At 36.2% G+C, this 12,789-nt stretch overlaps 1 protein-coding gene and 1 pseudogene across 2 annotated transcripts in view; one reads left to right on the top strand and one right to left on the bottom strand.

Annotated features, from left to right (window-relative positions):
• LOC147388122 (putative LRR receptor-like serine/threonine-protein kinase At1g56140) overlaps positions 1 to 5,019 on the top strand; it is a 36,266-nt gene extending 31,247 nt beyond the window's left edge. The window contains exons 25-26 of the transcript XR_015171283.1: positions 4,415 to 4,520; positions 4,887 to 5,019. The gene's annotated coding sequence lies outside the window, so the exon portion shown is untranslated. The remainder of the gene's footprint in view (positions 1 to 4,414; positions 4,521 to 4,886) is intronic.
• On the bottom strand, positions 2,651 to 12,441 carry LOC147388121 (putative LRR receptor-like serine/threonine-protein kinase At1g56140; annotated as a pseudogene). Its single transcript, XR_015171158.1, has 12 exons — positions 12,428 to 12,441; positions 11,702 to 11,766; positions 8,283 to 8,297; positions 7,941 to 8,183; positions 5,416 to 5,584; positions 5,246 to 5,289; positions 4,984 to 5,154; positions 4,382 to 4,500; positions 3,916 to 4,126; positions 3,552 to 3,806; positions 3,334 to 3,484; positions 2,651 to 3,147 (listed from the first exon to the last, which is right to left on the bottom strand). The product of XR_015171158.1 is annotated as a putative LRR receptor-like serine/threonine-protein kinase At1g56140 (transcript).
• Positions 12,442 to 12,789: the final 348 nt, after the last annotated feature.

The raw sequence follows: 12,789 nt of genomic DNA, 5'->3' as shown, positions 1-12,789 counted from the left end.
GGACTGCTTGTAAGGGCTTGCAACACTTTGTGACAAACCTGTGAGGGCTTGCGAAACTTTGCAACAAACTTGTAAGGGCTTGCGACAAACTTGTTGATTTGCGACAGTAATAGAATTGTTGTGGACTGCTTGTGACAAGTTTGTAGGTGGAAAATTTTCTAACATAGCTAAATTCCCTAGAATCTCGGTGAAGATCCATGGATTGGGTGTGATATTATTAGAATGGAAAGAGGTTGGATTAGAAACAAAGACCAAAGAGGGAAGAAGTCCAAGGCAAAAAAAAAAGGAAACCCTAAAGGTATAAACATAAGGTAAAATTGCTCATAAAGAATGAATGGAATTTCAATTTATTGAGGGCATTGTTTTTTTAGCTTAAACAACCGAGGCTTTTTGGCAGGTAGCACATCGGTGCCCACGAAGCTTCTTCTTGCAGGTCTGAACTAGTGGTGTTGTGAATCTTGAGGTGGTGGTGATAGTGGAGAAATCCCCCACAATCACTATTGTAGATAAACCCAAATCCTTGTTTAATTTCATCATGGTTCTTGACCTAAACTAGGTGGCAAGATGAAAGGAGAAACAATTCATCACTTTGACTCAATTCAAAGTGAGGCCTTTAGGATCAAGAGCGAAGATAAAATTAACCATCCCAAATAACACAACCATAGTGTTTCTACATCCATAACTATTCATAAAGAGAAAAATGTAAACCAGTTTACATTATTTATTCACATCTATGAATAATATATGTAAAACACACGTACCTGGACTTGTCCTTTGTATTGGAAATAATAAGTTGCTTTAGTACTTATTTTTATGTCTATTACTTTTTAGGTTTTATATATATATCTATCAAGCTCTCATTAATGAGACTTGAGAATTACCTTCTACAATTTTTTTTGTTATCAGAGCCTCTAGAGGCTCTATTGTCCTCTCCCTTTGAGTCCCCCCCTTCGTTTTTTTCTTCTCCTCTCTCCTTTTTTCTTCTCTCCATGATATAAGTTGCTATTTGGTGTTTCAATAGCAACTAGGATTACATTTTTAGGACCTACAATATCAGCTAGGGTTGAGTGGAGGACCAACAACAACAGCTGTGTTGTTTCTAGGCTGCGTAAACCCTGCGGCAGAGACTGCAGAAAACCTCTTTGAGTGGTGTTCAACCCTGCGACAGCAGCTATGCTGTTTCTGGGCTGTGTAAACCCTACGGCAGAGTCTACAATAAAGCTCTTTGAGTGGTGTTCAATCCTGTGACAACAACCACATGTGTTGCACCCTATGGCAGCAACTACAGTGAGATTTTGAGTTGTGTTCAACCTTGCGACAGCCACCACACACTGAATTTTTTGAGGTTCCTTGAGTTGTGCTATAGTGCAGCCCTCTCATTCTCTTGACTACAACGAGTTTGTTTGTTTCTAGCCTTCTGGTATAGATCTCCTTTCAAGCAAAATCTACTCATTTCTTGTTTGTTCTCGTAAGCATGACATCACACCAAGAAACCAAGACATCAACACTAGTCTTGGGGCAAACTCTTCTACCCAACGTATTACTAATACCCTATTAGATTGTCAAAATTTTCAGTCCTAGTCTCGATATATTAAGCTTTATTTGGGTAATAAAAGGAAATTGGATGGCTTTTGGGCACCATCACTAAGCCACCCCTCACTGATCCCAAAATTGAACAATGGGAGATCGATAACTGCAATATTCTTGGATGGCTTTTCAATCTCATGGAATAGCGCAAATACACACTTGATCTCTTTGAAGACATTGATATGCTTGGTTGTCGTCCAACCTCCTTCCCTGTGGATAAAAATCATCGTCTTCATGCCAAAACTGATAATTTATTACTTGATCCTTCTTATCAGAGCCTTGTAGACCACCTGATTTATTTAACTAACACAAGACCGGATTTGACCTTTGCGGTTAGTATGGTCAGTCAGTTCATACATGCCCCATGCACTTTTCATCTTGATGCAGTTTATCGTATTCTTCAATACTTGAAGTCTTGTCCTAGTCTTAGACTTTTCTACTTCTCCAGCACCCAACCACATTTGTCTTGCTTTATTGATGCGGATTATGCTGATTCTCTTACAGATAAAAGATCTAGCTATGAGTTTTATACCTTCCATAGTGGTAACCTATTTTCATGGAAAAGTAAGAAACATGGTGTGGTTTCCTGCCCTTCTACTGAGCTGAGTATCGTGTTATGGCCCTTGGCACTTGTACTTTGTTTTGCGATAACAAGTCTGCCATCATACTTGCTTCTAATTCAGTCCTTTATGAGAGAACCAAGCATATAGAAGTTGATGTTCACTTTTTTAGGAAGAGTTTGCGCTGGTGCTTTAGAGACAGTCTTTGTATCTTCTTTAGAGCAACTTGTTGAGATGCTTACAAAGTCTGTTGGTCCTTCTGTAACTAACTCTCATCTTGTCAAGGTGGGTTTAATTGATATATTTACTCCAACTTGAGGGAGAGTATTGGAAATAATGTAGTTTCTCTAGAACTTATTTTAATTCTATGTAAGGGCTTTTATGTCTATTCATACTATGTAAGGGCATTTATGTCTATTTACTTTTTAGGTTTTATATATCTATCAAACTCTCATTAATGAGACTTGAGAATTAACTTTTACAATTCTTATCTTTGTGTGTATACAACATGTATAACGAGGAACAAATGCAAGAATTTTTGAAAATTTTCGTACAACATAATTTGATAGATAAAAAGACGTTCATACTCATCGTCCATCCCCAATAATCTCATGGAGCATTGGTTGAGTCTGCATTGGCGAATAATCTTCAATGACCAGGTTTGGCGAATAGTCTCCAACCACCAGGTTTGGAGTCAACGATGAGCCATGCTGACTACTAGTTCTTTCTCCTGAGGTTTTGCGAGTATATTGACTTGTAGAGCTACATAAATCATTAAACTGTCAATCTGTCAAGTATCCAGGCCTTGATATGTCAGTGCTACTTCAATATCTCCCGACAGCATGGCCACCACATGGGACATTGATGGCCGTAGCATTGGTGATGCTTGTGTGCACAAAAGTGATACTCCTAGTACTCTCTTTGCTTCTTCTTCATTGAATTCGGATAATGTTGGATCAACAAGTTCTAATTTGCGATTCTTTCCATGGAGATGCCAAGCCTAGAAAATTTAACACAATGTGACAATAGTGAGGTGATCAGTTTTTCATGGACGAAATTTCAAAACAAAAAATAAAAAATACTATTAGTAGGATCTAACAGCAAGATTTTGTCAACCCAAATCACATTTTTTTGGGAAAATCATTTTCCAACAAATCATATAGACCATTAGCAATATTTTCCATACCCATTCAAGAAGATAAATCCTCTCTTTGTCCAAGCTCAAGTCAGAATTTGGTCTCCCACAAAGAACCTCAACAGCAACGACCCCAAATCCAAACACATCGACCTTTTCTGTTAGGTGCCCACGCATAGCATACTCTGGTGCCAGATAGCCACTTCAATAATAACCAGAAGTCAGTCGTTAACTTGAAATATACACAAAAGAAAATTTAAGTAAAGAACAAGTGAAGTGAGGGAGAAGGTTAAATTGTCCCAGCAACCCGAGTGCTTATGTGGGTCATCTTGTCATTGTATAGATTGGCCAAACCAAAATCTAAAATTTTGGAGTTGAGATTGGCATCAAGAAGAATATTACTGGCCTTGACGTCTCTATGTACTATTTGGAGCCTTGATTCCTCATGAAGATAAGCTAGCCCCTCGTTGTTCCCAAGCATATGTCATAGCAAGTTGCCCAATCAAGATACAAACCACTCTTTCCTGTTTATGCATACCAAATGTCATAAAGTGTCCATTAAGAAACACATTTAAGTGAAAAGAGCAAACTCTGAATATTAGGAAAGTATATAGTTCCATTATAGAATCTTACCAAAGAGTGCTTGATAGAGGCTGTTGTTTTCCAAGTACTCATAAACCAGGAGTCGCTTATCTCCCTCGATACAACATCCATATAATTTCACAAGACTACGGCGTTGCACAGCTGATATGGTAGCAATTTCTGCTACAAACTGACGTTTTCCCTGGTGGGATGATGCTGAGGGTTGCTTCACAGCTACAATTCTCCCATCAGGAAGTTTTCCCTATAGAGAGTTTAACAGTTGTATGGAAAAATAAATGAATATTCTCTATTAAAAACTTCTTAATGCCTTTTCTGGTTTTTGCTCCTTTTCCCCCCTCTATTTGTTGTAGTGTGTTTAGACAAAAGGTAAAGCTCAAAAAGTGTATCAACCCATGCATAACTGACTCATGCTGTGGTGTTATTGTATATAAAAAACTATAATATGTGCTTTAATGCTTCTTATTTAGTAGTCCTTGATTGAATAAAAGTGACTTACCTTATCAACGGGTTCAAATCCTCCCTGTCCTAGCTTATTTGCAGGGATGAAGTCTTCTGTGGCAAACCTCAACTCATCATAAGTATAAGTGTTTGGTCTAAAAGCTATTCCAGGAAGCTCTGCAAATTCAACAATAAAGGTAGGGTATAGATATGCCTCTTTTTCTTTCCATGTATATATATATATATATGTATAGGGTTGGGTTTCAGTAAGTGGTGAAGAAAGACTTGTTTAAAAATACATGATACCCGACTGTATAAACAAAAACTCCAATGCTTGGGATTTATACGTATTTCGATAACACACTTAGAGATACTTATACCGAGGATAAATCTCGATTGTTGGATTTTGTGTTCAAATGGGTGGGATCAAAGTATTAAATGTCAAAATATTTCAATAGTCTCTGAAGTGGAAATATTTTGACTAGTGTAGAAATAAATTCAATTTTCATGGAAATTTTATAAAAGTGATGAAAATATTGAAAAGTTTTTCATTGTAACTGTAGAAATGATAAAGCTGACATGAAAACACACTCATAAGCAAGGTATTGAATTTTGATTTCGATGTCTATTTCGACCATTATTTAGCAACAATTGTGTTACCTTCATCTTCATCAGTGCCTCGACGTTTTCTTCTTCGAATTAAAGAAAAGACCACAAACAAAGAAATAAAGCTTACGACTCCAACAGCAACAACAATCCCCACGATCAGACCTGTCTTTTTCTTCTTTTTTGTAGTATTTGGTGGAGTATTACTAACAGTGGGTACGAAATCTGAAGAACTTAATAGTTAATAACATCGAAAGACGAGGAAGTATAGAAGTTAAAATTTTTGAATTTCTTCACATCTTTTCTAACATATTACCTGGAGTAGCACTGATGGCCAAAATTGAAGGTTGTTAAATAATTCTGTTGTTATTAGATTTCTTATTTAGTATGTCCTTTTTAGTCTTTTACTCATCTCAGACACTGTAATGATTTAAAGCCTGATTAGGGTTAATTAATGTTAAGAACTTTAAATCCCTAAATTCTAACTAAGGTCCATATATACCTTGACTAGGTATACAACAAGTCCCTTTTCCAGCCCAAAATAGATGAATTTCAAGGAAGTTCTCAGATACTTGAGCCTTGAATTCCCTTTGAACAGCTCTAAAAGACCTGCCTGCTTCCTTACGTATGTCAAAGTCTCTTTCCCCCAATTTTCCTTAAAACATTAACAAGTAGAAAACCTCAAAATAAAAAACACGCCTTCCAAGACCCCACCAAGTAGAAGAATCAGGGAAAGTTGTTTATCCAAATTGCATGATTATAGTGTAATTTCCATTCTCAAGTAATGGAACAATATCCAAATAATGGGTGGAGTACGTCCAAGATTCAATATTGGTTATTGAACTATATGCAGATTCTTCCTGTGATAAAGCCATATCCAATTGTTATGTTTCATTCCAGCTAAGCTTCATAATAGATTGCTCATAAGCGCTTCACAACTTCAGGTTGCCCATATGTTTGAGAATGATATGTATTGCTAAATTTCAAGTCAATCCTTGGACTCATCCACAACCGTCTTCCAAAAGTAACTAGAAATTTTGTATCTCGATCTGAAGTGATGGACTTTGGAATTCCATAAGCTTGACAACGTCTCGTAAGTGTAAATTAGCAACATATGAGGCATCCATGGTCTTTTTGCAAGGTGTAAAATGAGCCATTGTTTAAAAATGATCTACAACTACAAAAATTGAATCCATACCTCTTTTTGTTCTTGACATTCCAACAACAAAATCCATGCCCACATCTTCCAATGGCCCATTTTGGATCTAGAAAAACAAGTATAAACCTGAATTTTTAGCATTTCCTTTGCAAGCTTGACATATCCTGCATCACCTATCATGCCGAAGCTTTGGGCAATAATATTTTTTGTCACCAAAGTAAAAGTTTAATCATAATTGAAGTATCCACGCAAGCTTCCACAATGCAACACATGAATGACCCCATTGAATGGAACATTCAGGAATACAAAAGAGAGATCCCCGTTAGAGAAATTCATCATAGATTAAGGGTATGTTTGGTAACACTTCTGAAGTTTGAAGTCTGAAATCTGAAATCTGAAGTCTAAAGTTTGAAATCTGAAATCTGGAATCTTGTTCTGGAAAAGTTGTTTGTTTATAATTTATAAGAGCTTCTGGTTACAAGTAGAATTTTAAAACATAATGATCATTTTGACAATATTACCCTTCTGTAATTATAATAAATTGTTAACCAAAAAACATGCATAATGAAACCATCTACATATTTAATTTCAATTCCTAACAAATCAAATAATCCAAAAGTATTGTTTTCAAATTGAATTCTCATTCAAAGTACAAAAACAAATCATTAATATATAAAATAATATAATTTTTTTTTCCAATTTTCTGTTTTTCGTTTTTCTCATTTATATTATTCTCTCTCTTTCTCTCTCTCTCTCTCTCTCTCTCCAATTTATCAAGACCAAGAAAATACAAGAACCAAGTAAAACACAATAACCAATTAAACAAATCATACACTCTAAAGAGTCCATCCAAGGACCAAGGAAACAACTCATACACCCTAAAGAGTCCACCTAAGGACTAAGGAAATAACTCATACACCTAACAAAACCTATCCATCTCTCTTTCTTTCTCTCTCTCTCTCTATTCGTCTAATGACCCAACTTTATGCAAGAAGAAAAACAAAAAAGATAGAAGGAAAGATAAAGAGAAGATGGAGAGAGAAATAAGGAAAGACGTTGAAAATGGTTCGATTTCTCCATAATGGGTTCAGTTGGTTATTTGAGATTTTAGAATTTTTGTTGAAGTTTTGATTTTTTATTTGGTTGTTTGTTAAAGTTTTGATTTTGGGTTTTTGTTGAAGTTTTGATTTTTTATTTGGTTGTTTGTTGAAGTTTTGATTTTGAGATTTTCTCAATATGAGATTCACATGCTATTAATCGATCAAGGAAGAACAATAGAGTAGTAGATGCACATACCTTTGTAGATCTTGACAGCTGAGTTGGACATGAAGGAGATGTAGAAGAGAAAGGAGAGGTAAGGGTTTAAAGATTTTTACAAAAGAGGGATAAGTGATGGAAATAATTATTTTGAGGAGGGTATTTTAGGTATAAAATATTTTTTCAGATTTCAGAACTTCGTCCAGCAACTTTTTATGGCTGATTTTTTTCGGCTGAAAATGTCTTCTTGTTCTTAAATCTGAAAATAAACAAACAAGATTAAGACATCTGAAGTCTGAATTTTAATGGTGGACCACCTCCATTCAGACTTCAGAAGCGTTACCAAACACACACTAAGAAATCATCATGTGATCTTTTTTTGCAATGTTTTCAAATGTCACCAAATTCATGATCATGATTATAAATTGCCATGATCATTTCAAAACATATGAAATGCATACTCATAGTGCTTATAGTTGTACTTCTTTGACTCAAACATCCATTACTTAATTCAACTGTCCACTTTTATGTCATAACAGAAAAGTAAATTCCTACAAAAATGTAATCCACTTTGCCCGTCATCAGATAAGGTTACCTTGATTGTTGATGTACTGGAGAGCTTCATGATCAGAGTTGAGATGAACACCCATTGATGAGATATTGTTGCCAAAATCATAGACCTTGAATAAGGGCATAATTGCATAAAACTCCATATCATATTGAGAATATTTTTGTTTGGCCTCATTAAGTTTCTCTCTAAAGCAAGCGATTGAGTGATCGTCTTGACTTAGTACGCCTCCAATTCCCAATTTAGAAGTATCACAATCAACTTCAAATACTTATTCAAAGATCAGCAAAGCAATAATATGAGTCATTGAAAGCTTTTCTTTGACAAGCTGAAAACTTCTCTCTGCATCCGGAGTCCACTTGAACTCACCTTTGTTGATGTTATCTGTCAAAGGAACTGAAATGGTACTGAAATTTTTGATGAACTAACGACGCCAATCCATGAAAATTTCATACGTCATGTACATTGCAAGGAGTCAGACAAGTGAAAATAGCTTCTACTTGCACTTCATCAACTCAAACACCTATAGAAGACCAAATATAATCTAGGAAGACTAGGGTTTCACATGATGAAAGAACATTTCTTAAGATTCACATAGAGCTTTTCATCTTGTAAAGCCATTAGAACATCCCTAGGATGTTTTTCATGCTCCTCAAGAGTATGACTATAAGTGAGGATATCATAAAAAATAGACTACTATGAACTTTTCAATGAATAGAAATAGAACTTGAAACCCAAAAGGCATGACAAGTCATTTAGACAAACCTTCACGACTCTCAAAAGCCTTCTTCCACTCATCACCTAGTTTGATTTGGAATATGATGGTATCCACTTCTAAGATCAATCACAGATGACACACAAGCTCCAGATAATTTAACAATAATTTCATCAAGTCTTGGGAAGGGAAAATGGTAATCTGATGATAGAACAATTAACAATACACATATGTCATGGTCAATCCTTTATGGGACTCAACAATGCTAGATCGGCGCAAGGATGCTTATTTCTCTGATGTATCCTTCTTTAATAAATCATTGACTTGGCGAAGAAGTTGTTCATGTTCTTTTGGATTCGTGCGCCAGTGCACCTTGTTTGGAAGACTAAAACCTGGAATCAACTCAATTTGGTGTTGCATGTCAGTTAAAAGGGGAAAACCATCAAGTAATTCTTTTGGCATGATTTCCTTCAATTCCTCCTAGGAGGTTTCATTATGTTAGATACATCCACAGGTGTTACATCAACTTTAGCTAATAGCACAAACATAGCTTCATTTTCCTTACTTTCTTCAACAAGTTGTGTTATTGTTAGAAAAGTATTTCTCTCCTCATTGATAGATTTAGGAGAATTCTCTTCTTTACTAGGCAATAACACAATTTTGAAGTTGTTAAATTGAAAGGTATACCTACTTTTCCTACCATCATGAGTGACAAGTTTGTCAAATTGCCATGGTCTCCTTGGGAGTAAATGGCATACATCCATAGGAACCCATTACACCACACATTAGCTTTGTAGTTTTTTTCCCATGGAAAAAGATATTACTCATCCTTGATTTACCTTCACATCAATACCTTTTTTGAGCCAAGAAATGCAAGAAGGTTTTGAATGTGGTCAAGTCTTCAATTTGAGTTCCTCCACCATTGCTTCTGAAGCGATGTTCTCATAGCTTCCACCGTCGATCACAATAGTACATAAATTACCTTGCACTTTTCTTCGAGTTTTGAAGATACTTGAGCAAAGCTAACTTAAGTCATCCTGAAATTTTGGAGTAGTCAAAGTACAGTAAACTACCAAACTTTCACCACTTCAGGCTCAATTCCTTATTTTTCTACGAGGTCAACCTCAAAGACAGGTTCTAAGGATTCATCAATCACATCATCCTTTTCTTCATCCTCCACATAATTGACGCAAACACCTACTTGACACTTAGGACATGCACTTGCATTATGCCCTACTTGCCCACGTGAGAAACAAGTAAAAGGCTTCCCTCGACCACTTATATTAGAAGCATATATAGAATCACGTGTGGGTGTAGGCATTTTGGTAGGTACCTAGTGGTATTGATATAACCACCACCCCTAAAAACAGTGCCCCTTCCTCTAGAAGATTCACAGTGTTGATATACACTATTAATATCCATCATTTTCTTTTATTTCTTCTTCAAACAATTCGAGCTTCAATTTTTAAGGCCAATTGGTATGCATCATTGAGTTTCCATGCACTGTATCTCAATTTCATCGCCAATCGATGATCACGAATCATTGACATACCAAGCCGACAATTGTTCTTTAGTTTCTCGAATGTCATTTCGAACCATGAGTCGATCAAATTCTTTTGTACACTTAGTGGCACTCTTTGAATCTTGATTAAGATTGTTGGATTGAAAAAATATGATTTGAGCATAATTAATGGGAAGGAATTTTCTTTTAAGTCATGATTTCATTTTTCCCAAGGTGAAATTTTAGGATTACCTTTTTGAATGCAGAGTTCTTGATCCTTATCCCACCATGTCAACACATAACTGTGAAGTTGAGTAGTCACTATCTTGACATGGTGATTGGCCGAAATCACTTTTAAATAAAAAAAAACTTATCACAGAAATAAGCAATCAAGAAATTACTCAAGGTTCAATTGCCCATGGAACTCTAGCACTTCTATTCTTAAAGAATCAATGATTTGATCACCTTGCACATTGTGATTAGCAAAGGGATTAGCATCGATTCCTTCATCCAAGGATACCAATTCACTCACATGATCTCCAGGAGCTTCTTATCGTTCCAAACACACAATAAGCTCTTCAACTTGTCTATGTAGTTCATGGATCTCATTGTATCTAGCATCACCATTGGCATGTATCCAATTGCCTTGTATTGCCGTCATTGCGAGAAGAAAGAAAATATCAAATCCTCAAGGAGCGTGAGAGCAAGATTTGATCCCAAATGATCTAATTAGAGATCGGATAACTAAAACAAAAGAAAATTTTTACTAGAATGCAAAACTATACCTAAAATGATGCTTACAATGACTCAAAGTCTACTCAAAAATTCAATTCAATATCTCTCCATGTTGAACACCCCTTCTCCTTCGAGCCTTTACAGACTTTGTTTCACACCTACCAACCACCCTTTATCAAAAAGATCTAATTGGAGATCGGATAACTAAAACAAAAGAAAATTTTTACTAGAATATAAAACTATACCTAAAATGATGCTTACAATGACTCAAAGTCTACTAAAAAATTCAATTCAATATCTCTCCATGTTGAACACCCCCTCTCCTTTGAGCCTTTACAGACTTTGTTTCACACCTCCCAACCACCCTCTATCAATGTAAACTCTTCACCATCTCACCTAGCTTTCACCCTCTCACCTACCTTAATAACTCCTCATTCTTCTCAAGTGAGGGCATTTTACCAAGGTAACTTCCTAAGAAATGAAAACAACTATGACTCACGAAGTCTCAAGACTTGAGAAAATAAATAAAATACAAATTCTTAAACCCATAAATCTAAAATCGCCCCCTAGATGTTCACAACTACAGCAATATTGGCATCTAGGTTAGATTTTGTGAGGAGTATAGCTAAAAAAAGAAACATGTATTTCATAACTGTCCAAGAAAAATTAGAAGTATTAGTATTTCTCTCAAGAATATTTTGAAGATCTTTTTCTCCTTGTTAGATATACAACAATCTTCTTGTTAGGCATCATAGTTCCTTATTAAATTGTTCCATTTAAAAATCAGAGGAAAAGAAAAAAAAAATTATTACTTACAACTTGGAGAATCTCAATTACATGGAAAATTTCGTTGAAGACAATTCAAACCTAAAGACAAAACACTGGATGGAAAAGAAATGTATCTAGATTAAAAGAAACCACCAAAGCATAATGCAATTGTGCATGTGGCATCTAGATCATTTTATCAACATATGTATTTGGATGAAAATTCCAATAATTGGTATTACAGCTCCAGATGAAAAACAAAAAAAAAAAAAAAACTCTTTTTTCAATCGATTTTATGGAGCATCAGAGAAATTAGTCCAATTCTTCATCGGTCATCCACCTTAACACTAGCAGACTGACAAGTCGAACTCACCAGATCATTGAGAGTGAAGATGCCCACTTGGAGGGTTACCACTAGTGCATCATAATGGGGCCTCACTACCCCCTCCAGATCCTTGTTCGTGAAAGCCACCGTCTACTCTCCATAGGGTTATGTCTGCTTTGTAGGCCCGCTTCTTGTCGTGTAGACGTGAACAGGGTGCTCTGCTCGCCGCCTCTTCTTTCTTTTGTTAGCCCTACTTAGGCTTGACTTTCTACTATCCTACTTAAGGACAACATGTATAATTGTTGCCCTTCCATCCTGCCCTTCAACAGGTGACTGATCAGGCCTTTGATTTCTATTTCCGGGAAGACTTTTTATCTGTCTTCTAGGCAAGTTTCTTAGTCTACCCTGCTCTACCAATCTCTATAGAAACCTTCTCAAGGCCTAGCACCTATTAGTGGTGTGTATGCCCGTACCTTGTGATACTCATAGTATCGTTCATCTCAACTTATCTCATCTCGAGAAAATAACGCTGACCACTCAAAGGCTCATTCGTGATGAGCGGTAAAATCTCACTAGTGGGCATAGAGAAATATGTTCCCTCTCTCCTCTGCTCCCTGTCCTGCTCGAGTGGTCTCTTTATGTTCTTTTGTTGTAGTTGATGCTGCTTGTTGGGCTTCACCACAGCATGTATTACTTTGCTCTTCCCGGCCGAATTCTGGGGATTATCTTCCAGCTTGATCAATGTCTCTGGTCTCTTCTTCACAAGAGACCTATATAACCTTGAGCCAGATAGCAAAGAGTTTCTGAACGCCACTACTGCCGTTCTCTCATCACA

The sequence above is a fragment of the Akebia trifoliata genome, chromosome 13, assembly GCF_017979445.1.
Source record: "Akebia trifoliata isolate Shusen 1 chromosome 13, ASM1797944v1, whole genome shotgun sequence".
Lineage (NCBI taxonomy): Eukaryota > Viridiplantae > Streptophyta > Magnoliopsida > Ranunculales > Lardizabalaceae > Akebia > Akebia trifoliata.
This window is presented reverse-complemented; position numbering and strand designations above follow the sequence as displayed.